This window comes from Bradysia coprophila, unplaced genomic scaffold (assembly GCF_014529535.1).
Source record: "Bradysia coprophila strain Holo2 unplaced genomic scaffold, BU_Bcop_v1 contig_193, whole genome shotgun sequence".
Classification (NCBI taxonomy): domain Eukaryota; kingdom Metazoa; phylum Arthropoda; class Insecta; order Diptera; family Sciaridae; genus Bradysia; species Bradysia coprophila.
In genome coordinates, this window is record NW_023503456.1 from 1,629,230 (window position 1) to 1,654,736 (window position 25,507).

Here is a 25,507-nt window from a genome sequence, read left to right on the forward strand (position 1 = left end):
GTAGAACTAAATTTTTTTCTTGAGGTCGATGAACCGGTATTACCGGTAAAATTACCGCTTTAGTGTAAAACTAAGAATCGATATAACTCGAGATAGAAGTGACTTGGCTCGGATTTCTTTTTTTGTTAGAAAGGTACATTAATTACCTACGTTTTATGGAAGAACTTTTTTTTGGAAAAACAAAATGGCGGAAATATGGTCATTTTCCGTAGACACTACACAAAAAAACCGCTAACTTTGAAGCCATTTTTGGCCGGTGTCTTACGACCGGATTTCGTGTAAGTAGGTTCATTCGACAGGTACAGGTCTCAACTACAGCCAAAAAAGTTCCGAAAGTGATAAAAAAAAATTTGCCCGAGATATTGAGCAAAAAGTGAGGTTAATACACAATCGGATTTTTCTTGCACCAAATTACACTGTTTCCTTTCGATTTTCAATACATTTAAATTTGAAATGAGCCGGAATATGACAGAAAATTGTAGTACTAACGTTAATACATCCGAAACAATGCATAAAATTTTTTCTATATGGGACAGACGCGTCAAAAATGGTCAAAAATGTTAAAATTGGTGAAAAACTACGGAATTTGAAATATTTTTTGCCGTTTTCTCAATTTTAGCGAAAAAAAAAATTATTAAATTAAACGGAGAACTTCAGGGAACCTTTTATATCGCATTAGATACATCAACAGCAGCAATTAAAAAATAAATTTATCTAGAGACTCAATTTCGATAAAAAAATTCAGAAATTTTCAAAGAAATCGTAATTTTTTCATTTTTTTCTCAGTGAAAATAATAAATTAAGATCACGACTTCCGTTCATGCGCTGACCGGAACTGGTATGACAGGAAAGTTCAGTCGCATCATAAAAATTATTGCTTTGTTCAACATCCTAAATTTGTATCAAATTATGAAACAAATTCCACCCATGGAGTGGCTTCTATACTCAACAAAAATTTCCCTATTCTATTTATCCAGAACCATGGAAACTGGCCTGATTCAGGAGAAACAGGAGAAAGGCTTAACTAGAAACTTAGGTAAGAGAAACTGGCTAACAAATTAATCAACAAATCAATCACAGTTTATAAAAAATCTCGTCCAACCGTTCGAATTCATTTTCCCTAAACGTTCCCATACCACAAGCTGCATTTGAGCGCTGTAAAGCAATACCTATCCTTTGCTTCAAATAAGTCTTAGACCTTCCTTCACCAGTTCTTTGCACAAATCAAATTGCCTAGGATATCCACGAAACGAATAGCTTCCTCACACCAAGGACGGAGCGTCTCTACTGCGAACGGTAAAATGAAATAACCTTGATCCGAAAGCTCTTTGTAACGGTTTATCTTGACGTCTGCTGCTTTTCTTGCCACTAAACCAGCCTTTTTTGAACTAAGACACAGGTATGACGGCGCTAAGGTGTCAGAACATGTCGCATCCCAGACCAACAGTTGACCATTACACCATATGGTATCAATGTGACTCCGTCCACTCTTTTCTTATCATCTCTGAACATTCCAGGTGGTTCTCTCATCGATGGAAAATTCGCTGTTTTAAGTGAACGATGTATTATTGTCGTCACAATCAAAATTTCGACCGACAGCGTCATTTTTATTGCGTTAGAAAATAGCGAAAAACTGCGACGGCTCTCTTTTGAAGCCTTCTCTCTCATTATTTTGCGTCTGTCAAAATTTTGCATTTTTTTCTTTATGGCATAAATTGAAGTGCTCGTGCATAATTATTAATCATAAATAATTGATCGTAATTGTTTTGAACATGATTTTTGAATACGTCAATAAACACGCGAGTGCCGAAGTAAAATATCATGCTCTTTATGGGTTTTACCACTTGGGTTTGACGAAAACTCAATTGGGAAAAATTTATAGAAAGGACATAACCACAATTACAAACTGGATAAAGCGATATGAAGAAAATGGATCTGTTCGAAGAAAGACAACCGCACCGAAACCAACGAAATTCGAAGAGGAAAAAATCAAGTGGCTGCTGGACTTATACAATGCAAATCCAATATTATATCTCGATGAGGCAAAACAAAGGTTCGAGCTAAATTTCGGGGTGAACATTTCGGCAATGCCAAATCTTACATGACAACAATATGTCCTGGAAAACCTTGGAGGTTCGTGCCATACAAATCAAGGACAGCGAAATCGAAAGATTTTTTTATGAGCTGAATGCCATTGATTGGACCTACAGCAACCTTGTGTTTGTCGACGAAGTTGCAATGGACAACAGATGACTCTTACGGCGAAAGGGGTATGGAATAATCGGAAAGAAATTGTTGTACAGAGGGGAGTATGTGAGACGTCCACGATTGTCCTTCCTGTGCTTCCTTGGACAAACTGGAATCTTGGACACATACAAGACGGAAGGAACTTTTACGCGATTAAAGTTCTTTGAATGCTGCAAAGAATTTGCTTTAGGGGGCACTTGTCAAACATATCCAGGCAAAAACAGCGTTTGGATTCTTGATGGTGCAAAGATCCATCGCCACCCAAGCATAATTCGGTATTTACGTTCGATCGGTATTTTGCCCATTTTCCTTCCGCCATACACACCGTTCTTCAACCCGATTGAAGTCATCTTTGGCATCATTAAGAGACATTTGAAGAGACGATTCGGAGCGAGTTCAAAAAATATGGAATTGAAGGTCAACGAGGAATTTACCAACATGAAAAATTTCAACTGCAGAAAAGTATTTAAGAACTGTGGCTACGTTCTGAGTGGGAAATTTAATCCATCTGTTGCGTACAATCAAGAACTCGAGCTATTTGATTTCGAATGATATTTATTACTGCAAGCTGCCCTCGTAGGCCTTCTCAATTCATTACATATTGCCCACAGTAGGCATTTTCGATTTGTTACATTTAGTTTTGTAATTAATGCAATCGTGAAAAAATAAAATAAAATGAAAAACACTACTGGTGCACCCAGAGACACTTTTAAGACTTTTTCAGTGCGGGGGCCGCTTTATGCAGGGGCCCAATTTTTTCTAGTAGGGAGCCCTTACATTACCCTTTAGACTAAGAACACTAGGGGCCCACTGCGGGGGATTTGTTAGAGAGAGCAAGGTCAACTGGGGGGGACGAGACAGGGGCCTGCGGGGGATTTGTCCCACGAGCTTGTATGTTAGAAGTGTCTCTGGGTGCACCTGTGGTTTTATGTCGACCAAATTCATATTCGGTCGATAACTTTTTAAGTATTAGATTCTTACGGTTAGAACGTTATCACAGCATCTGTTCTGTCATCATCATTACTCTTTCACTGTTTGAACTAGTTATGGTCCATGTCTTCCAGATCCGTGATCTGGCGTTCCTCCTCCATACTTATTGCATTCGGTTGGGGTGTAACTGCTGAGCTCGTTGCACTGACGATACGACGATTGCAGTTCACACCGTCTTCGAACGACGTTATGCGAGCATCCACAAACTCGAACGCACGAGTAACTTCGTTCCGAATTTTATCAAAATCTTCACGAATTTTTGCAAGATGTCCAGCATACACATCATTCAAATCGTCTGCGACTTGCAGACCCCGCTGCATGCTTTCACGAATATCTGCCTCGCTGGTCGATGCTCTGATGAACATGTGTATCAGGTGGGGTGGTGGCGGACGTGTGATCATTTCATCCTGCAAATGAGGAGCTGCTGATTGAATAGCGTTCGCCCACATTTGCCAAATCGATACGTTAGCGGCATATAGACCTTTGTGTGTTTGTTTCAGAAGCTCAACCATCGCCATAAGCGACTGTGTGCTATTTGCATTTGCACGGTCTCGTTGCTCCGGTTGCAACAATTTCGAAACGAACCTTCCATGAACGCTTTTATTGCATATTTGTCGGCCATAAACATGAACCATGACGTTCACATGTTTGTTGCGCAATCGTGCCAATATTGTAGTGTTGATTTGGTCGGACAAATAAGTCTTCCGTCCACCCCGATCTTGTAAAATAATGAAGTTGGCAAAATCAGCTTGAGTGGGCACACCATCTTCGCTCCATTCGATTTCGTCACCTTTGACAATTACTTCTCTTTTGATAAGTGGAGCTGCTTTTTCCCAAATTTCAGTTAATATATCGCTGACACATTCGCCAGACACAACAGCTTCGATATCGCTTCGTAGAGACTTTTGTCCAACAAATTCCTTTTGTTGGAAAAAACACACAATCGAAAATGTCGCTTCCATTCTGGAAATTACGGTGGAATAGTAAACAAAAACTTGTTAATTTACAAGCCAGTCCAATTTACTTACTTGGTAATTATAATCCGCACTGATAAATCAAATAATTTATATTTTTACGATGCGAAAGTAACGCTTGCAAAGATTTGCAAAATTTTGACGATCGCACATGTAATCAGAATTACAACAACAAAAATGACAGTTCGCAGTTTTCAGAATGACGAGGAATTCTGCCTGCTGTTGAAAATTATCTTTTAGAATATCCACATTGGCTCTCTCGCTTTCAATACCACGCATGAGACAGAAATCCCAGCAAAAATTTGAAAAAGATTTAAAAAAAAAATTCAAAAAAGACCACTCGGTAAAATATTCAAAACGAGACCACTCGGTCAGTCTCCTAAAGTCCAACAAAAAATAATCCAAGTAAGACCACTCGTTCGGTTTCTTACATTCGCGTAAAATATTCAAAACGAGACTACTCGGTCAGTCTCCTTCAGCCAAAGTTCAACAATCATCATAGAAATAAAATATTGAGAATGAAATGAGACCGTTGATCATGCTCTTTTTACGGTCTCAGTGAGACCTTAATTTTCACCCGGGTAACATAACGAAAGCGAGCGGACACTGTTCGATTTTAGGTCTCCTAATTTTGTAAAAAAAAGGTTCCACCAAAATTTCCTTTATTTTTCGAGTTAAAATTGTGTTTAAAATGTCCTGCGACAAAATTAACTGTCACCTACGTGCCATGACTACATATTGGCCCATTAAAAAAAACAACAACAACAAATAAACAAACAAACTCTTCAAAAGCCGAACACAAATTGCCATCTTGTTGAACAATCTCATTATTCGATTTTTTCGGTCTGTGTCCCATATTTTATAGAAGACACCGAAAAATGTCTCATTCCATTTTACATGTAATATACAAACTCATGAACCGTCATCATACCGTTTTAGCTATGGATGTTTTAACAACAAACACTGCTGCCTGCCACACCGCCTGCATCATAACGGGGAAAAATTCCTTCGATATAAAGCGACATAATCTTAAAATATTTCTCACACAAGAATCAAGGATCGTTAATCTTATCTCAAGATTAGCCGTTGAGCAAATAGCAAACAAGTTTCCCTCCATTTATTTGAAGTGGATATAGGTTCGGTGATGTTCTCGAGAATCATGCCCGCCCGTTAGTAAGCGCGCGTGACGCAAGTCCACTACCAAAAATGTTTTACAAAACATTTTTTGAGGACGGCTCCAATGGCCCCTAAACTAAGATTTCTGGAATCTAGGTATCCATACGGGTTTAACGAGCTATCACACGTTACTGAAGCTTCAAAATTGGTCAAGATATTGAACTTCGAAATATTGATGTTTGTATGAAAATAAGCAAAATCTCGAATTTTCAGATAACTGAAATTGGCTACGTTAGTTAGTTAGTTAGTTCCTATGAAAAAGGACGATTTCGTAACTCCTAAACGTTTCTTACGATTTTCCTGAAATTTTGGGACTCCCGGCAGTTTCCATACAATGCCATATAACAGCGTGTTTGTGTGTGTGTCAGAAGATTTTTTTTCAGCTAGTAATTATGAATTATGATTAGTAAATGTTGGAAAAAGTGTTTTGATGGATTTGGGTTATTAACGTCGTGAGTGATGTGTTCCAAGATTGGTTCCCAAATTTTGGGATGAGAGGTGATTCCTCTGGCACTTACTAACTTCCATCGGATTTTTTGATGAATTTGGGTTATTTTCGATATAAGTGAGGGTGTTCCGAGGTTGGTTCCTAAATTTTGAGATGAGAGATGATTCCTCTGGCACTTCTTAACTTCCATCAGATTTTTTGATGGATTTGGGTTAATTTCGACATGAGTGAGGTGTTCCAAGGTTGGTTCCTAAATTTTGGGATGAGAGATGATTCATTTGGCACTTCCTTACTTCCATCGTATTTTTCGATGGATCTGGGTTATTTTCGATATAAGTGAGGGTGTTCCGAGGTTGGTTCCTAAATTTTGAGATGAGAGATGATTCCTCTGGCACTTCTTAACTTCCATCGGATTTTTTGATGGATTTGGGTTATTTTCGACATGAGTGAGGTGTTCCAAGGTTGGTTCCTAAATTTTGGGATGAGAGATGATTCATTTGGCACTTCCTAACTTCCATCGTATTTTTCGATGGATCTGGGTTATTTTCGATATAAGTGAGGGTGTTCCGAGGTTGGTTCCTAAATTTTGAGATGAGAGATGATTCCTCTGGCACTTCTTAACTTCCACCGGATTTTTCGATGGATGGACCCTTACCCATAAACTTCCAAAAGAACTGATATCTCCCAAAAAACCCTAAAGGGTGAAAGTGGGCCGCAAGTACCTTTTTCTAATTACAAAATAACTGACATCGCTGAGGGTGACGCTTTCTGCGCCTCAACGCAAAAGTTTTATCAACAAAAAATTGACCCAATTTTAGAAAAAATTGCGTCACGTGTGGCAGATGTTGAGGAAACTAATGTTAGGAAAATAGTTAAAATAGGGAAAAATATGTCCTGAATCATCTGCCACATGTGACGCAATTTTTTCTAAAATTTTCTTTCTTAAATTTTTGGGTCAATTTTTTGTTGATAAAACTTTTGCGTTGAGGCGCAGAAAGCGTCACCCTCAGCGATATCAGTTATTTTGTAAGTAGAAACAGGGACTTGCGTCACACTTTCACCCTTTAGGGTTTTTTGGTGGATATACACTACAGTTTTTGTATATATTATAGCAGGCTATGATTCAACATCACCGAAGTACACAAAATATTTGTTACATTTTTGCGCTTCCTTCTATTGCTTCGTGCTCATCATCCTTAATACTTAATAAATAACAACACCATTTGGTCCAGATAATATAGCCATCCATACATTTATATACACTACACTAACGCCACACACGTATTATAGTGGCGCAAATATAATAATATAAAAGAAAACGATCTTCATTGCTCATCAAAAATAATAGCAAATTTTATTATTATTGCTGGTAGTATACGATATACCGGATGCGATGAGTGTGTGTATTGTATTAATTTGTCACGTCATGTCCCTACAATATAATTTTATTTAATTAAGAAACATTTTGTGGTTTCGATCCGGTTGATTTCCAACCGAGCGGGGACAACAAGGGCCGGATTAACACTGCACAGAGCTACGGGTCTACGGGCAATTTCATAAAGAGTCGAGAAAACATTTCCTTCCCAAAGTTCCTATTCAGAGAAATGATAAGTTGGTACGCCCGTTTGCGGAGAGATGAATGAGATGTCATTCAAATGCGTATTCTACGGCCACAGTCGTAGAAATTTATCGTTTCGCCGTTCCTGACATTAGTGACTATCAAAGTGTTTAAACACTGAAGGCAGTGCAAACGATGTTGGTGACACACAAATTGCGTCAACGGCTACGAAGTTTATATGAAAAAGGCAATCTAACAAACATAAAATTCAGAATTTTCATAAAATCCATTTTCTTCAGCCTGTATGGGACAAGTGGGTTGGCCTGTAGAGGCGCCACATCTTTTTCATAGTACTTCATTCTCTGCGGCTTATTTTCATGTGAACCAACTTCACATTGATTCATTCCTATGAAATGTCACAGCAGTGAAGTTGGTTCACATGAAAATAAGCGCAGTGACAGCAGTAATTTTATGACAGAATGTACTAAAATATGGGAAAACTCTATTACATTCCTTCGTAGTTTCTAAATATCATTCTCCTATTGAGTGCTTTCATCCATTCTCCCGTCTTCGTTGCTGTCCTAACCTGTTCATTCATTGGGTTTTATATCACTGCAGCCGTTATCGCAACCATCCACTGAACCTCGCTGTAATTTCCATACAAAATTGTAGTACGACATCAGCTCAGTTGAAACAACAACACCAAATTTTTCCATTACGTTAACCCTTAATTTCACTCATGAAATCATACAGTTTGTAAACCAAAGGCTTATGCCGCATCAGCAACAGCTGAACTTCACCAGCTGATCAAAACACACACTATTGAGATGAACCGTAGATGTAGATGTCCGCAGATGCGTTTAGCAACAAAATAGACCTTTAAAATTGAAAAAAGACTAGATGGTTTGGGGGATGAATTGACAACTGTAATCGGTTCGTTCGTTGATTGCACTCATTTTCATATAATTTTGGCATGAAAAATGCAAAGCAGACAAATTAAAGTTTGTTTTCAAACCTTCATAACCTTGCTTTGCTTTGTTTTTTTTGCGGTTAAGTTGGTACGCTTGTGGCGAGATAGAAGGAACATGTTAATGACATCTGGTACATACGACAGAGAATTTAATCAATTTTGTATGAAATTCTCTTGCATTCTCTCCCACAGGTGCCAGCTGTCTCGCCACATGCGTACCAACTTAACATTTCTCTGTTTGCGGTAGCTTTACCATTAGGACTGGACTGGAGTATGGAAGTTTTGGTGATGAATTTCATTTCAACTATAATTCGTTAGTCTTTTTCGGGTGCACTGTATCGATAGAGCACTGTATCGAGTACCACTGTCGCCATGGCCTAATGAGAAAAAATGGCGTTTTTGAACTGTAGATAGATTAATGTAAAGCGTCAGAAGACTTATAAACCTTCTCTCAGATCAAAAAACGTGACACACAAACACACGTGATAAAACCGTATAAAGGCATATGAGCAGCTTTGTTTGTATGAGTGGACCAGCTGAAAAACAGCTGGCGCAAATTCATGTATAAATTTCACTTGCGTCGCCTGTATTAAAGGCGAAATTTGTCTGCAGTAGTCGACACAGTAGTCGAATGTAGAATAGACTCAAGGCACTCCAACACGATATGTGTACAAAAATGCTACTTCATGTGTAAAACTTCATAAGAGCACGGAGAAATTCAGAATCGGCCGAGGTGTAAGGCAGGGTGACACCATTTCACCGAAATTATTCACGGCGATTCTGCAGAGTGTCTTTAGGAAGTTAAACTGTAGTAAAATGGGAGTAAAGATAAATGAAGAGTACCTGAGCAATCTCCGCTTCGCTGATGACATTGTACCGATAGCAGCGAATCTAGGTCAGGCTCAGCTTATGCTACAACAGTTAAGTGAAGAGGCAAGTAAAGTTGGCCTCAAGATGAACTTATCGAAAACAAAAGTCATGACCAACATCGGGGACGATAGAGAAATCAAAATTGGTGACACTGTCATTGAACGAGTCGACATCTAGGACATAAACTGAAGTTAGGGCTGGACAACCAAACTGCGGAAATAAGACGTAGGATTGGTCTTGCATGGGCAGCGTTCGGAAGACTCAGACTAAATGAATAATAGTCTGAAACGCAAAGTTTTCGACACTTGTGTCCTTCCAGTGCTCACCTATGGAGCGGAAACGTTAACTTTAACGAAAGAATCCGAAGATAAATTGAGAGTGACACAAAGAGCCATGGAAGAGCAAAGAGCAAGCATACTCCGCTTGGAATAACACTCAGAGACAGAATGACGAATCAATGGATTCGACAACAAACCAGGGTCGTTGATGTCGTGGAAAGAATAGCATCTCTGAAATGGAGCTGGGCGGGACATATTGCAAGAAGGACAGACGAACGTTGGACCAAAAAGATCATGAACTGGCGACCATATAAAAGACGAGCTGTAGGTAGACCACCAGAGAGATGGACAAACGGAATTAAGAATATTGCAGGTACAAACTGGCAGTAAATGGCAATGGATCGTACGAAATGGAAAGAAGTTGGAGAGGCCTACATCCAACAGGCTGAAAAAGAAGAAGAAGAAGTCGACACAGGTTTTTAAGAATTTTTTTTTTAATAATTTCAAAATCTTGAATTTTAACCCACCCACCAATCCGACTCTGGTGCAAACGCGGCTACAATATCAAAATATTATCCTTCGCAGAGCCCCCCAACACTAAACACTCATATACATAATATATGAGCGAGGTTCCCTCTGTTTTACACCGTACATAGTTAGTGCTCACATTGAGTACCATGTGTTATCTAGAATTTAATTAACTCAATTACAATTCTGTTTACTCATTCACCATCACGCTTTAGATGAATTCCTTACTACTGCCGCTCGTATATCTATCTGCATCTATATATGTAACATATGTCAAAGTTATGACACACGGTTAACAGTGGGGGCAATTTCTCGAATGCGAAATTCCTAACACTGTACTTCATTACACACCACACACATAAACTATTTGTATATCAATTTATGTACAAATGAATGGGGAAAGGCAGGAGTAAATCCCAATCCCCCATTTCGTTAAAACCTTCCCATCTTTAACTACATATACCGAGTCTCATACATTGTGGGTAGTGGAAGCTACCAAACTAAATAATTTTTTTTTATGGAATGAACCGAAAGCACCATGGTAAATAATATGTAGAAGTGCTTGAACGTGATCGCAATGATAAAATCCACTGTGTGTGTATACCATGATGGCATGATGTATCAATAACAGAGGCTCCATTGTATTGTTAGTATAAAACAGATACAACACAGTAGACGAGAGCAGACTAACTTCGGGTATATTATACATGGAAAATCCCATTCATTGAGAGTGCAGCTGTAAAGTTATCCGAACTCTGTGTCTATTTAAACATTAACAGAAGATGATGAAGACGAAGAAGAAAAAACCCGAAGCTTTCCCACATTATCAAAATCGAGTTAATTTTCTTTTTCTTTATTTATTTTTCCAAGACATTTTGTCGTCTTCGACGTTTTGTGTGCAGAGTGCATTGAGAAAATGTCAATACTTTTAATGATGTTGGATGTATTGATGGAATATCTCTATATATATCGATAAATGTAACCAGTAAAAGATAAAGTTTCTTTTAAAAAGACTTTTATTTTAATGAATATATCATCCCACAGACGACTCGTCAATGAATGGATGAGTACTGGGGTATGGGTATTGGGCATACTTTTAAACGTTACATTATCGAATACAAAAAGCTCGGTGTTCACGACGGAATAAATGAGATTTTCTAAAATTTTATGCTGAGAATCATAAACGCATGTTGTATTTTGCCGTTTTACTACGCGAAACAAAAACTTCGCATCCGCCATATCATTTTCGAAAACACAAACAAAGTGACAGTTCGAATGAGAAATAGTACATTTCGTACCTAGGAGTTTTTTATTTATCGTATGGCGTATATACATCAATCTCAATACAAAAGAACAAATTAAAAACGTTAAAATCCCAACAAAAATCTCTTCGAGAAAAGTGTGACGCAGTCTTTGAAGTACAATTTCTAAAATGAATGATATCGCTAGAGTTGACGCTTTCAGCTTCGTTACGCAAAAATTAAATTTTACACCCAATTTTAGTTCAAACAAGCTGGCTTAGGTTTTCTCATCATCTGCCAAATAATTTTTACAAAAAAAATTTGACTGGAAACAACCAAAATTTTACCGAAAAAGTCTGCGTCGCAAAGTGGCAGATGTTCAGGAACAGACCAGCAAGAAAATTTACCTTCCACATGCGACGCAGATTTTTTTGCTAAAATTTTGGTTTTTTCCAGTCAAATTTTTTTTTGGTAAAAATTATTTGGCAGATGATGAGAAAAACTAATCCAGCTTGTTTGAACTAAAATTGGGTGTAAAATTTAATTTTTGCGTAACGAAGCTGAAAGCGTCAACTCTAGCGATATCATTCATTTTAGAAATTGTACTTCAAAGACTGCGTCACACTTTTCTGGAAGAGGTTTTTGTTGGGATAGCAGTCGTTTTAGAAGTTTTAGAACGCTTCTTTAGAAATTCGGAAATTTGGCAAAATTTGAAAATTTGACGAAAATCAAAAATTGGACGAAATTGGAAAATTTGAGGAAGAAAGTCTGCCACCATTCAAGAAATATCTCCAAAACCCCAATTGACCCACCCATTTCCAATTTTTGACACTTTTCACATATGCCCCTCTGTTCTACTCGTAAAACTCTGAGACTTTGCCGAAGAAAGTAACTCTCTATCTTTCATAACCCAAAAAAATATGAGTCCTTTCATCCTACGCTCGAGTAGCTCAAAATTTGGTCACTCTGACCACTCTAGCTCAACCGGATCTGCACCATTATTATTTTTTTGTTCGAATCGTGTTACGAATACCTTTCATTTGATGGGTCGCACGCCTCTGTAGGTTTCAATACAGCTAAGCTACAGCCGAAAACGCGTTCCCGACCCTCGAAAACCACACTCAGAAACCACTTCGAGGCCAATAAAACAAAATTCTGATTTTTCCTGGGGTAATGGCGTATCACATTTTCATTTTTATGTCCACCCTGAGGTTCCTGCAAAATTTCATGGAGATGGCTGACTAGTTTCCGAGATGGACCGTCGATAGATAGATAGAAACATACAGAGTAATTTGAAAGATTTTGATTGTTTGGGAAAAGTCAATTTGGTGCATTTTGTATGAAAAGTGACCAATTTCAAAACGATGCATCTCCGGCAATTTTAAACCTACATAGTCGATTGATAGCTCGTTTTGCTCGTATTTGAAACGAGAATATGATAGAATATGTTTTGTGGTGATATAAACCAAAGGGCAGAAAATGAAATGTTCGGCTATATATAGTTGCCGCGTCTCAAAAAAAATTCTTTGTTCTTTTTTTGGAAGTTAGACTGCGTCAAGTCCTCCGCTATCGCTCCGGACATGATCAGAAATCATTGAAAATTGAAAATCAAATCATCACATCCAGGTCCATAAGCCACTCTACAGATCCTTCGTCGAGGCGAAGTAGCCCTTCAATTCCCCCAATGAATCTTCTATTAGGGCATTCGTTTGCTATATACGTCATTGTCTGATCGGCTTCCCCGCAGTCACAGCTAGCCGAGCCCACCAAATTCCATCGAAACAAGCATGACGCACAATTTCTGGGGCCAGTTCGTATTCGATTAAGTCTTGTCCAGGCTTTTCTCAGTAAATCGAAGCCCGTTTGCTTTATGGTCGGGTCGGGCGAAGGCTTTTCGTCGTCGTAAGTGTGGTGGTTCGATATTGGCCAGCACGTGCAACCATACAATCGGTGTAGATGATACTGAGCCCGTCACAATTCGACGAGCATCGTTCAACGCTACATCAATGATGTCCGTGTGCGCGCTTTCTAGCCAAACTGGAGCACCATATTCGGCAACGGAGTAAACAAGTGCCAATGCCGAAGTGCGTAAAACGGTGGCATTCGCAACTTAAGATGTACCAGCTAACTTTCTTAGAATATTAATTCTCGGTTGCATTTTCATTGCCGTTCGTTTGCTGTTTTCGTTGTATGACAGTGGTCTATCCAATGTTATTCCAAGGTATTTTGGGTAGATGTCGTGATGCAATTCCACACCGTCAAACAATATTCGTAGTTTTCTTCTGGCTTGAGCGTTGCATAGAAGGAATGTCGATACAATCGTTTTACTGGCATTTGATTTTAGTCTCCATTTTTGGAAATATCGTCGAATGATGTCGAGGTCACGGGTAAGTGCAAACTCCAGTTTCGTAAATGTTTTTTTCCTGCACTGCTAACGCGAAGTCGTCAGCAAAAATAAACTTTCTGGATTGAAGTTCTGGTACATCGCCCACATACACAGGGCGGCATGTCCCCTCACTTTTCTCACTTTTCCGACTATTTTCGAGAAGAACGATAGTGAGTTACTTTTTTTCGGATTTCCTCACTTTTCTCACGTATGATGAGAAAAATATCGAAACAAATATTTCGAAAAAAGAGAGAGGTGTTGTTGAAAATGGTGAATTGTTCGTTTTGATTTGAAAATAACACATTTTTGAATTCTGAAAACTTTCGCGTGGTACCATCTGTTGCACATTACGTGAAGCAAGAATTACGTCAAATTGACGTTCTTTATTCGATTGTCAAAGTTTCCACACAGCTCAATAGAATTCTCTACGTTGTTGAGAATTGAAATTGAATATACTCGTATGTGGATATAATTTCTGCAATTAAAATTTGGCCTAAAATATAGATAGGTAAGCAAATACAACTTTCGGACGTCTGAAACGAGGATATGACAGAAATATATTTGGAAAATCTAACCTAAAATCTCACATGTGAATTCTGCATAGGTCATGAAACGCGGTTCTGGCTTAAAACGAAAAGAAGCTCCGTTTTGGAAACGCTATCGAAAGCGTCCAATTTTCAAATATATTTCGAGCTCGTCAGACGACGACGACAATCAAGTAATCGACCCGAAAGTTTCTGTCGGCAAAGGTGGGGACAATAAAGTTCAAACCGGTAGCAAGACAATAGTAGAGAGCAGTACTCTTAACGAAAATTGCCCGAAAGCAAATCAAAGCGTGTCCGCTGTCTCATCTCTCACCACTGATTCGACAATCGAAAGTCAAATCGCTTCACTCAAGACTACCAAACCGCGAAATAGCAAACTAAATCTTTAGAGGTAAGGGATAATCTTGAAACAAAACGAGATTGAATCGGTAAATGTACGACTCTTCAAGAAAAAGTATTCATAAATTACAGCAAAATGACATCAAAATGTACTGTGAGCGATTCGTGGCTTAAGAGAAATGACTGTGACAATTTACCAATCAACTGATGGATGAATAGAGACCCAGATTCCACAAGTAATGTGAAGTGTTATGTATGTTCATCCACGATTCAGTGCAACCGAAAAGGATTTCAAGCTGTTCTACAGCACATGAATACGATGAAACACAAAAAAAAAACGTACAGGTGAAGCTCTCGTCTACCCAGCTTCAACTATCGTTAGCAGATACTGATTCTTCATTATCGTCAAAATCAACGGTATCGTCAACATCAACGGCATCGTCAGCATTAACAGCATCGTCAATATCAACGGCATCGTCAACATCAATGGTATCGTCAGCATCAACGGCATCGTCAACATCATCAACGGAATCGTCAACATCGGTTCCATCAATGTTGACGTTAATAGACAGACGCAATGACACGCTAAAAGCAGAAATTCTTTGGACTCTAAAGGTGGTGCAGTCTGATTATTCTGGACGGTCTTGTGAAAACGTTGCAGTTTTGTTCAAAGCAATGTTTCCAGCGCATAGTGTCTCTGGCGATTTTTCGCTTGGAAAATTTAAAGTGGCGTATGTGATCACCGACTGTCTCGGACCCCATTTTAGACACATATTTTTGGAGGATGCCAAAACAAGATTTTTCGTTGTGTTTCGAAGAAACCACGAATGAGGCGTCTACAAAAGAACTTCAAGTGAGCGTAAGATACTACTCAGCGAGAACTCGACGAGTGCAACAACACCATCTGCAAACATTCTTCATACCAAACAGCACAGGCGACACAATCAGCGACTTTCTCCAGTTAGCAGTGAAAAACGCGAGCCCACTTTTGCGAATTGATGGCATGCTGACATTGGGAAGAGACGGTCCAAACACGAACAAAAAAGTCTTTCGATTGGTAAATGAAGAATTCAAGAAGGAAACCGGCAAAAATCTACTGGATGTTGGCAGTTGCAATACACATACTGTACACAATGCTTTCAAAAAAGGCCTGGAAGTATTTGGAGAAGATGTTTCTAATTTGGCATCACAACTCTTCAATTTTTTCGATGGCGAGCCGCTGCGTCTGGACGAATTCGCGAAACTTCAAGATAAACTGAATGTCAAGAATCATCGATTCATCAAGCACGTGCCGACCCGTTGGTTGACTTTGGCTGAGAGTGCGTCTCGTATGGTTGAGCAGTGGCCCGTTACTGAAGAGTATTTCGTCAAGTGGCTTCCGAAACATAGACCAAAAGGAACAGATTCCAATGGATACAAAAATATCGTCAGACTTCTGAAATGCGGCACTATCAGAGGTAAACACTAAAAAACGCTGGAATTTTAACAATATTTTGTATACAGCTGAAATACAATTCGTCATAGAAAGTGCAGCGATTTATCAACCATTCCTACGATACTTCCAATCAAATGAGCCACTCATCCACAAACTTCACAGCTTTTTGGCCGAGATGTTAATCAAAATTTTGACAAAGATTGGCGATCCACAGAAGATGATCAAACTCGACGCCAACAATATTACGTCAGATTTGTTCGAGAAAGTGAATTTAAGACCACCATCGAACATTCTTCTTCTTCTTCTTCTTCTTTTTCAGCCTGTTTCTATCCACTGCTGGATGTAGGCCTCTCCAACTTCTTTCCATTTCGTACGATCCATTGCCATTTGCTGCCAGTTTGTACCTGCAATATTCTTAATTCCGTTTGTCCATGTCTCTGGTGGTCTACCTAGAGCTCGTCTTTTATATGGTCGCCCAGTTCATGATCTTTTTGGTCCAACGTTCGTCTGTCCTTCTTGCAATATGTCCCGCCCAGCTCCATTTCAGAGATGCTATTCTTTCCATGACATCAACGAATAACACTCAGAGACAGAATGACGAATCAATGGATTCGACAACAAACCAGGGTCGTTGATCGAACATTGCTCTCAGTGAAAATGTGGTGGAATCACTCAAGCACTGTAAAGACTCAGATAGGGTAAAATTTCAACTGAACGTTCGCGAACATTTCGTCGCTTCTGGTCTGCACTTTCGAAAAAAAAACTAGTTATAACAGCTCAATCGTCAAAAGCCTAAGGTACATCTCACCAAGTCATATTCTCAAACCTGAAAGTAACGAAGAAATAATGAAACTCGCAAAGTTGTTGCCATTTCCGATTCCGTCTACAACTAACGATGAGTGGTGCCTGATTAAGGCGTTTGTGCATAATGAAAAGCTCGAAAGTTTTAAAGGTCGAATCGATGAGTTTTGGAATAAGATTTTTGATCTTAAAGATTTCGACGATTCGCCTAAATTTCCAGCAGTTTCTAAAATAATCAAATGTCTGCTCGCATTAACTCATGGATCCGCTGAGGTTGAAAGAGGATTTTCAGCTTCCGGAGATGTTTTAACAGAAGACAAAACTTCGATGACTGAAAGAACTTTAAATGCTCGGTTGAATATCAAATGCGGCTTGAAAATGTTCCACCGAAACTGTCCGACTCTGGAAAAAAGAAGAAGAGAAACAAAAACAAAAAGAACTTGAAGAACAGATTCGTGTAGAGGACATCAAAGTTCTGGAAAAGATACGTGCTGGGAAGACGGATCTTAAAAAAATGGAAAATATTTGAGCGACAAAGTTAAGAACCAATCACACAATGCCACAAAATTGCTTGCTGAAGCAACCGACCGACTTAAGCATGCTATTTCGAAGAAAGATCTGGGTGCTATCAAATTGGCACAGGGTATACTAGAGGGAGCAAAGGGTCTTTTCGACGACGAATTAAAAGAAAAAGAAGATATAGACCAACTGAGATCGAAAATAAGCAAACAAAAGAGTGATTTGCTAAAGAACTGTTTGAAACGCAAATCAGACTCCAAAGATTTGAAAGGTTGAACCGGCCAATTTTCTTTGTATTAATGTATGTTTTTGGTTTAAACATTTTTTTAAAAAATTTCTTAAATAAAATGAAGAATATCTGAAAAATTTGTGTACGTTATTCTCACTATTTAGTCACTTTTTACTCGATTACTCAAAGTGAGAAAACCAACTATTTTTGCCAAAAAAGGTCACTATATCACTATTTTCGTGCAAAAATTCACATGCCGCCCTGCATACAGCAAAAATAATAAGCATGAATAATAATAAGCTCCTTGGGGCAATCCACCGTTGAGTGTTCTTTGCCGACTGACATCACTATCTAAATGCACGTAGAAAAGTCTGTTACTCAACATGTTGTTCAACAGCGTGTAAAAAGACTTGCAAGGAATGATGGAAATGCACTTGTAAAGCATTCCGTGACGCCACACCGTGTCGTACGCTGCCGATAAATCGATTAGCGCTAGTCCGCTTTTCAAATTTCGTTTCCCAATGAACGTTGTGAATGCGAGGACTTGCTCTGTTGTGCTTCGTTTCGGCCTGAAAGCTGCTTGTTCGGCTTGGATGTTTTCGAAAATCTTTGGACTAACCCGATTGTAGATGACACGTTCCAACAATTTGTACGTGACAGACAGCAATGAGATTGGTCGAAAATTTTCCGGCATGTCGGGCGTTTTTCCCGGTTTCAAAATTTCAATATGAATTCCGGATGCATATAATCTAACCCGGCTGCCTTTCTTGGTTTAACGTGTGAAATAGCGTCGATGATTTCGTCGACACTGAATGGAGTCGAAAATTCGACGTTATGCACCAGTCTTTTCCTCTTGCCTTTCAGCTTTTTCCGAATTTTCGCCTTCTGTCTATTCTAACGATTCTCTAAATAATTTGAGTCGATTTGGTCTAGCGAATTATAAGAAAGGTAAAGGGCAATGGCCATCTGTGAACTCAACATAGAAGTACACATATTCACTTAAAAAAAAAACTTCTGATAAATAACGAACGATCATTTTTGGATGAATTATCGGTCTCAAAGGTTCGAAATGCATAGACTCATCCAGTCTCATCTCCAAAAAAAATTCAGTCTCAAAAGGGTCTCGCCGACACCTTTTTGTTTACCCGGGAGGGTGCCGGGGTGGTCTGAAATACGTCGACTTTTGCATATTGCAATTACCTTTCAATTGATACTAAACACGATTAAATTCACGGACGGTCTAACAAATGGGGCGTTCGTATTTTCTAAATATTTTTTGACTGGGAGGGGGGTCGACGTGAGGGTATCGGACTTCTTTGTACTCTATGTTCCATCTATTCCTTACACAACAAAAAAGAATTACGAAAATCGGTTGATTCGGATTTTTTAAACGCTGTGCGACGGTGAAACTTCAGACGAAAACCAAGTCAGTCCTTCTCAAACGATTTTCTCAACTTGTTCCCCTACTACAATGTTTCAGTCGCCTAAATGTCCACATTTCGTTGCGGAAAGCAGCCATCATTAGCAACTCATTAAATACCTTCCAAATTATATTCAACTGAGAGTAATGACATAAAAATGATCATTGGCTGAGCTACCTAATGTTAAAATTCTCGAGTATCTCATCTCATTAACATCGGTTCAGTTGAAATTATATTTTTCGTAACAAAATGTTGAGACGATTGTGTCCATTACTCATTGTCATTTCAACCAAAATATCGTGTATTAATGGTTGGGTAATGTCCATATAATGCAGAAAAAGTAGCCGAAACCGATAAAAGTAAAATTTGAACTTTTATCAGCGTCCTTATGACATCGAACTGTCGAACCTGACATGCCAATCATTCAATGAAAATATCGACTCAACATTCACATTGAACAATTCAGCAATTGATGCCAGCCTTAATCTGAAGAAACCATTCGATAATCTGTTCTCTCACGTTGAAGTACTGGTGGACTCCGGCAATGGAAACTACGATATGGAACTGTATAACAAAACTTTAAATGTCTGTAAATTCTTTCACAACAAACGCTACGAACCGTTGTGGCAAATATTTTACAAGGTTGCTCTAAAATACGGACAATTTCCCACCCAATGCCCCATTCGGAAAGTAAAGAATGCAGAGTCGGTATTCGATATTCTTTTTCGCTGAATATTTTGGTTGCTTTTTGTAGGCAAGTTACACTTTAAGACGATTTCGACCGAGTGTGGAAACATTGCCTCCCGGGTTCCCCGAAATAAAAGTCTTTCTTTCAATGAAATATTACAGGAAAAACGACCGTTCAATGGAATTACTTGGAGTTTTTTCGGTTTTTGCACGGACTATCAAGAAATATAAATCGTAATTCGAAGGATTGAACCTGTGCTGTTATTTGCAAAAAATATCGTGGAGAAGTTTTGGGGGAAATAAAGACTTTGCTTAAAAATAAAGTGCAACATTTTGCAAAAGATTCTCTTTGTAGTTACTTTGTGTGTCGCAATCAATTCTGCTTACCATGGCTCAACGTCTAAGATATCCTTCGTTCTGACTTACCGAAGAATTAATTTCTCAACTACTCACTAGGATGCTCCCGAATGTTCCTCTTTCGATGTCTTTCGATGCTGGCTTCCGATTAGGCGATTAAGTCCATTACGATACGACCAAAGACACGGAATAACAGCTCGGCCCCAATGGAAGCGATTATATATATTACACACTTGTCACGAAGAAGTCGAGGCTTGCCGAGACTGATAATGACAAGTGTGTACTCTATTTTATCACATAAGCGAAAACGAGCCAACAACATAGATCTTCTTCTTCTTCTTTCTTCTTTTTCAGCCTGTTTCTATCCACTGCTGGATGTAGGCCTCTCCAACTTCTTTCCATTTCGTACGATCCATTGCCATTTGCTGCCAGTTTGTACCTGCAATATTCTTAATTCCGTTTGTCCATCTCTCTGGTGGTCTACCTATAGCTCGTCTTTTATATGGTCGCCAGTTCATGATCTTTTTGGTCCAACGTTCATCTGTCCTTCTTGCAATATGTCCCGCCCAGCTCCATTTCAGAGATGCTATTCTTTCCATGACATCAACGACCCTGGTTTGTTGTCGAATCCATTGATTCGTCATTCTGTCTCTGAGTGTTATTCCAAGCATACTCCGTTCCATGGCTCTTTGTGTCACTCTCAATTTATCTTCGGATGCTTTTGTTAAAGTTAACGTTTCCGCTCCATAAGTGAGCACTGGAAGGACACAAGTGTCGAAAACTTTGCGTTTCAGACAATTATTCATTTTGCTTTTGAAAATTAGTCTGAGTTTTCCGAACGCTCGTTCAATGACAGTGTCACCAATTTTGATTTCTCTATCGTCCCCGATGTTGGTCATGACTTTTGTTTTCGATAAGTTCATCTTGAGGCCAACTTTGCTCGCCTCTTCACTTAACTGTTGTAGCATAAGCTGAGCCTGACCTAGATTCGCTGCTATCGGTACAATGTCATCAGCGAAGCGGAGATTGCTCAGGTACTCTCCATTTATCTTTATTCCCATTTTACTCCAGTTTAACTTCCTAAAAATACTCTGCAGAATCGCCGTGAATAATTTCGGTGAAATGGTGTCACCCTGCCTTACACCTCGGCCAATTCTGAATTTCTCCGTGCTCTTATGAAGTTTTATACATGAAGTAGCATTTTTGTACACATATCGAATTGTGTTGGAGTACCTTGAGTCTACTCTACATTCGTCTAATGCGTCCAATATCGACCATGTTTCCACTGAATCGAAAGCTTTTTCGAAGTCTATGAATAGCAAGACTATGCCGATGTTGTATTCACGACACTTCTCAATAAGCGTTCTCATCACCTGCAAATGGTCGTTTGTGCTGAAACCAGATCTGAAAGCAGCTTGTTCAACAGGTTGGTAGAAGTCGAACTTGTTAGTGTTCCTCTTCGTAATGATTTTCATAAACAACTTGTAGAGTGTTGACAATAGGCTTATGGGTCGGTAATTTTCCAGCTTTGTTATGTCTCCTTTTTTATGCAGCAATGTAATTACCGCATTTTCCCAGGCTTCTGGTACTTCTTCCCATTGGAGACATCGATTAAACAAAGCCGTGATTGCCTTTAATAATGAGTCTCCACCTAGTTTAATGGCTTCCACTGGAACACCATCTTCTCCGGGAGACTTTTTGTTTTTCATCTCGGCTACTGCAGCTTTGACTTCATCAACAGTTATGTCGGGCATATCCTCCGATCCCACGTTTCTTATTATTGGTCTATCTTCGGTTTCTTCCGTTGTGCTCTGTCTTGCTGAAGAAAACAAATTCTCATAAAATTCTGTTGCAATGTTTAATATCGCATTTCGAACATAGATCTGAAGTGTAATTTTTGAATAAAACTTCTAGTTGAGTAATTTTGACATCCGAACACCGCGCGTATGTGATAATAGTATATTATAACACGATGTGATAAGGAGAGTATGTTATACACATACCGAGAAGAATACAAACAAACAATATTTACTAACGAGTGAAACGAGTGTGAGTAAATATTGTTTGTTTGTATTCTTCGAGGATATGCAAGCTTACGAGATGTTGACTCTCCTTATCACATCGTTTTATCTTCTTCTTTCTTCTTCTTTCTTCTTCTTTTTCAGCCTGTTTCTATCCACTGCTGGATGTAGGCCTCTCCAACTTCTTTCCATTTCGTACGATCCATTGCCATTTGCTGCCAGTTTGTACCTGCAATATTCTTAATTCCGTTTGTCCATCTCTCTGGTGGTCTACCTATAGCTCGTCTTTTATATGGCCGCCAGTTCATGATCTTTTTGGTCCAACGTTCGTCTGTCCTTCTTGCAATATGTCCCGCCCAGCTCCATTTCAGAGATGCTATTCTTTCCATGACATCAACGACCCTGGTTTGTTGTCGAATCCATTGATTCGTCATTCTGTCTCTGAGTATTATTCCAAGCATACTCCGTTCCATGGCTCTTTGTGTCACTCTCAATTTATCTTCGGATGCTTTCGTTAAAGTTAACGCATCCGCTCCATAAGTGAGCACTGGAAGGACACAAGTGTCGAAAACTTTGCGTTTCATTTTGCTTTTGAAAATTAGTCTGAGTTTTCCGAACGCTGCCCATGCAAGACCAATCCTACGTCTTATTTCTGCAGTTTGGTTGTCCAGACCTAATTACAGTTTATGTCCTAGATATACGTAGCTGTCGACTCGTTCAATGACAGTGTCACCAATTTTGATTTCTCTATCGTCCCCGATGTTGGTCATGACTTTTGTTTTCGATAAGTTCATCTTGAGGCCAACTTTGCTTGCCTCTTCACTTAACTGTTGTAGCCTGACCTAGATTCGCTGCTATCGGTACAATGTCATCAGCGAAGCGGAGATTGCTCAGGTACTCTCCATTTATCTTTATTCCCATTTTACTCCAGTTTAACTTCCTAAAAATACTCTGCAGAATCGCCGTGAATAATTTCGGTGAAATGGTGTCACCCTGCCTTACACCTCGGCAAATTCTGAATTTCTCCATGCTCTTATGAGCTCTTTACACATGAAGTAGCATTTTTGTACACATATCGAATTGTGTTGGAGTACCTTGAGTCTACTCTACATTCGTCTAATGCGTCCAATATCGACCATGTTTCCACTGAATCGAAAAGCTTTTTCGAAGTCTATGAATAGCAAGACTATGTCGATGTTGTATTCACGACACTTCTCAATAAGCGTTCTCATCACCTGCAAATGGTCGTTTGTGCTGAAACCAGATCTGAAAGCAGCTTGTTCAACAGGTTGGTAGAAGTCGAACTTGTTAGTGTTCCTCTTCGTAATGATTTTCATATACAACTTGTACATGTAGTAATGCAAAAATGGTATGCATTATTGTCTGAAATCGTATTCTAGAAAGACAACATTATCTCTTCATTCGAAATAAAATCATTTTTGTTTTCTTCTGGTGCGCACTCAATTTTCGTTTTTCTTTGAAAAGAATGACATTCAAACTTGTGCGCATATCAAGCAAGTGATGAATGCGTTCTATAATTTAGTATAGCTTAAGGGGCTCAAATGACGAATTAATGAGATAAAAAAGCTTTCTCGGGCTCTCATAAACATTTTCATATTCTCTTGCGATACGGCATTTGAGCTTAACCGACGACTGTGAATTCACCTTTTAAGACATATACGACTCTGCGCTTGGTTTGGGCTTCAAACTTTTAATATTGAATATTCACCGGCGTCAATTAGGCAAGATAAACGGACAGACCTTTAACTTTCACTTAAAAAATCGGATGAGAACTAAAAGATTTTTTCAAGAGCAATGGACCCTTTGCTAATTTGTAGCCAAATGTAGGCTGAAAATTTGTAATAGGTCCATTGCTCTTAAATAAAATTTCTTCCACGCATATTTCCAGTTCGAAATAAATTTAATTGCTCTTTCTGAAAAAAAGCGACCACCGAAAAAGCACCACGAATATTATAAAGAATCCATAACCCATTACCATAATGACATATTTTCCATTTTATTACCGCACACTGAAAATTTCTCGTATCTCCCACAACACGCGGAAGAAAAGTTTTCCCATATATTTTCCTCCCCGGTACTGTTCTACAATGCTCTTCTCGCTCGATTCATATACATATATACCATCTGATTTATTTGGCCATAAAACAAACATTGCGGTGCCTCAAAGTAATTGTTATTAATATGCGTCACATTCATGTAATATGGGGGTAGCAAGTGGATTTTATGGTAATAATATGAACCAATAAATGTTTATGCCTTTAAATCACACGGCAGTCAAACGTCGAATTTAAGGGATGGTTTTGTGTCGTTTAGATTATTAAACGACCATCAGTGGCACTGCACACGACTTGTTCAATTATCGGAAAAAGTTTTTTTTTTCGAATCGGAATGAACGGAACACACAAAAGGTTTGACTTTTTACAAGGCCCAAAGTATACAGCCTTGGACTTTTTACAAGGCTGTATACTTTAGGGATGTCGATCTTTGTGAATTGAGTGTTAGTGAGTCATTCTTCGCAAATTGAGTTACGACGGATTCTTCATCTTGATGATGTGGTGTTTCACTTGCCGATCTCACGAATTGAGTCATAATACACTCTTCGTTGCCACGAATTGAGCAATGATGCACTCTTCGTTCCCACGAGTTGGATTGGTGTGTTTTACATCACGAGTTGACGTCTTTCTCTAGAGTGTGTGCTGAAAGAAGTTGATCTTTGCGAATTGAGTGTTGGCAGGTCATTCTTCGCAAATAGATTTTCAACGATACGTTTTGCTATGAAGTTTCCTTGTTTTCACTCACTGCTTTCTATTTTGTTTTCAACCAATGATTTTAGCTGCGTAGAAGGCTGGAAACATTTTGTTTAGTTCGTTCTGCCTAGGAGGCTGGAAGGCCATTTTTCAGGCTTTCACTTTTTCTTTTTCGGACGTGACGAACGGCGCTTGACGGAGTTTTTCAACGAGATTGAGTCTGAGTTTGTGCGGTGGTATGTGTTTTGTTTTTGTTGTGGTGTTATTGTGTGAATTTTTACTCTCGATTTTTACTCTTATTTTGGTGCTACGTTTTTTTGGGAATGTTTCAGAGTAGCTTTCTTTGACGCCCGATTTTCCTTCAGCAGATGGCAATTACTTATGTAAACTATCTAACGCTACAGTTCAATTGAAAGATTTACTGCTGGTCTTGTGTAAGAGGCTAGCGGAAACTACTGAAGATAGTCAGTCCACTCTGGCTTTTGGACCGCCGCTAGTTCTCGAGGTCGAAACAGCCTTCTTTTTCTCAATTCATTCACTTAACGTGAGTCCAGGGTAAGGGAAGAGTGTTAAAACTCTGTTTGTTCTTAATTTATTTTATTTTATTTTGTTTTTAGCTTCATTTAGATAGGTATTTCAGCTGTGTGATGAAGAAGGGGAACGCCAGCTCGCTGTGGTTCACTTCAGGTTATACTCTTCACTGAGTGTGAGTATATAGA

General features: G+C 38.9%; 1 long non-coding RNA gene and 1 pseudogene across 1 annotated transcript; one reads left to right on the forward strand and one right to left on the reverse strand.

Moving 5' to 3' along the window:
- Positions 1-876: 876 nt before the first annotated feature.
- LOC119075210 lies at positions 877-22,804 on the reverse strand. Its single transcript, XR_005087335.1, has 3 exons — positions 22,794-22,804; positions 18,079-18,083; positions 877-1,031 (listed from the first exon to the last, which is right to left on the reverse strand). It is a non-coding gene; the product is annotated as an uncharacterized LOC119075210 (long non-coding RNA).
- LOC119075197 lies at positions 1,572-2,884 on the forward strand (annotated as a pseudogene).
- Positions 22,805-25,507: the final 2,703 nt, after the last annotated feature.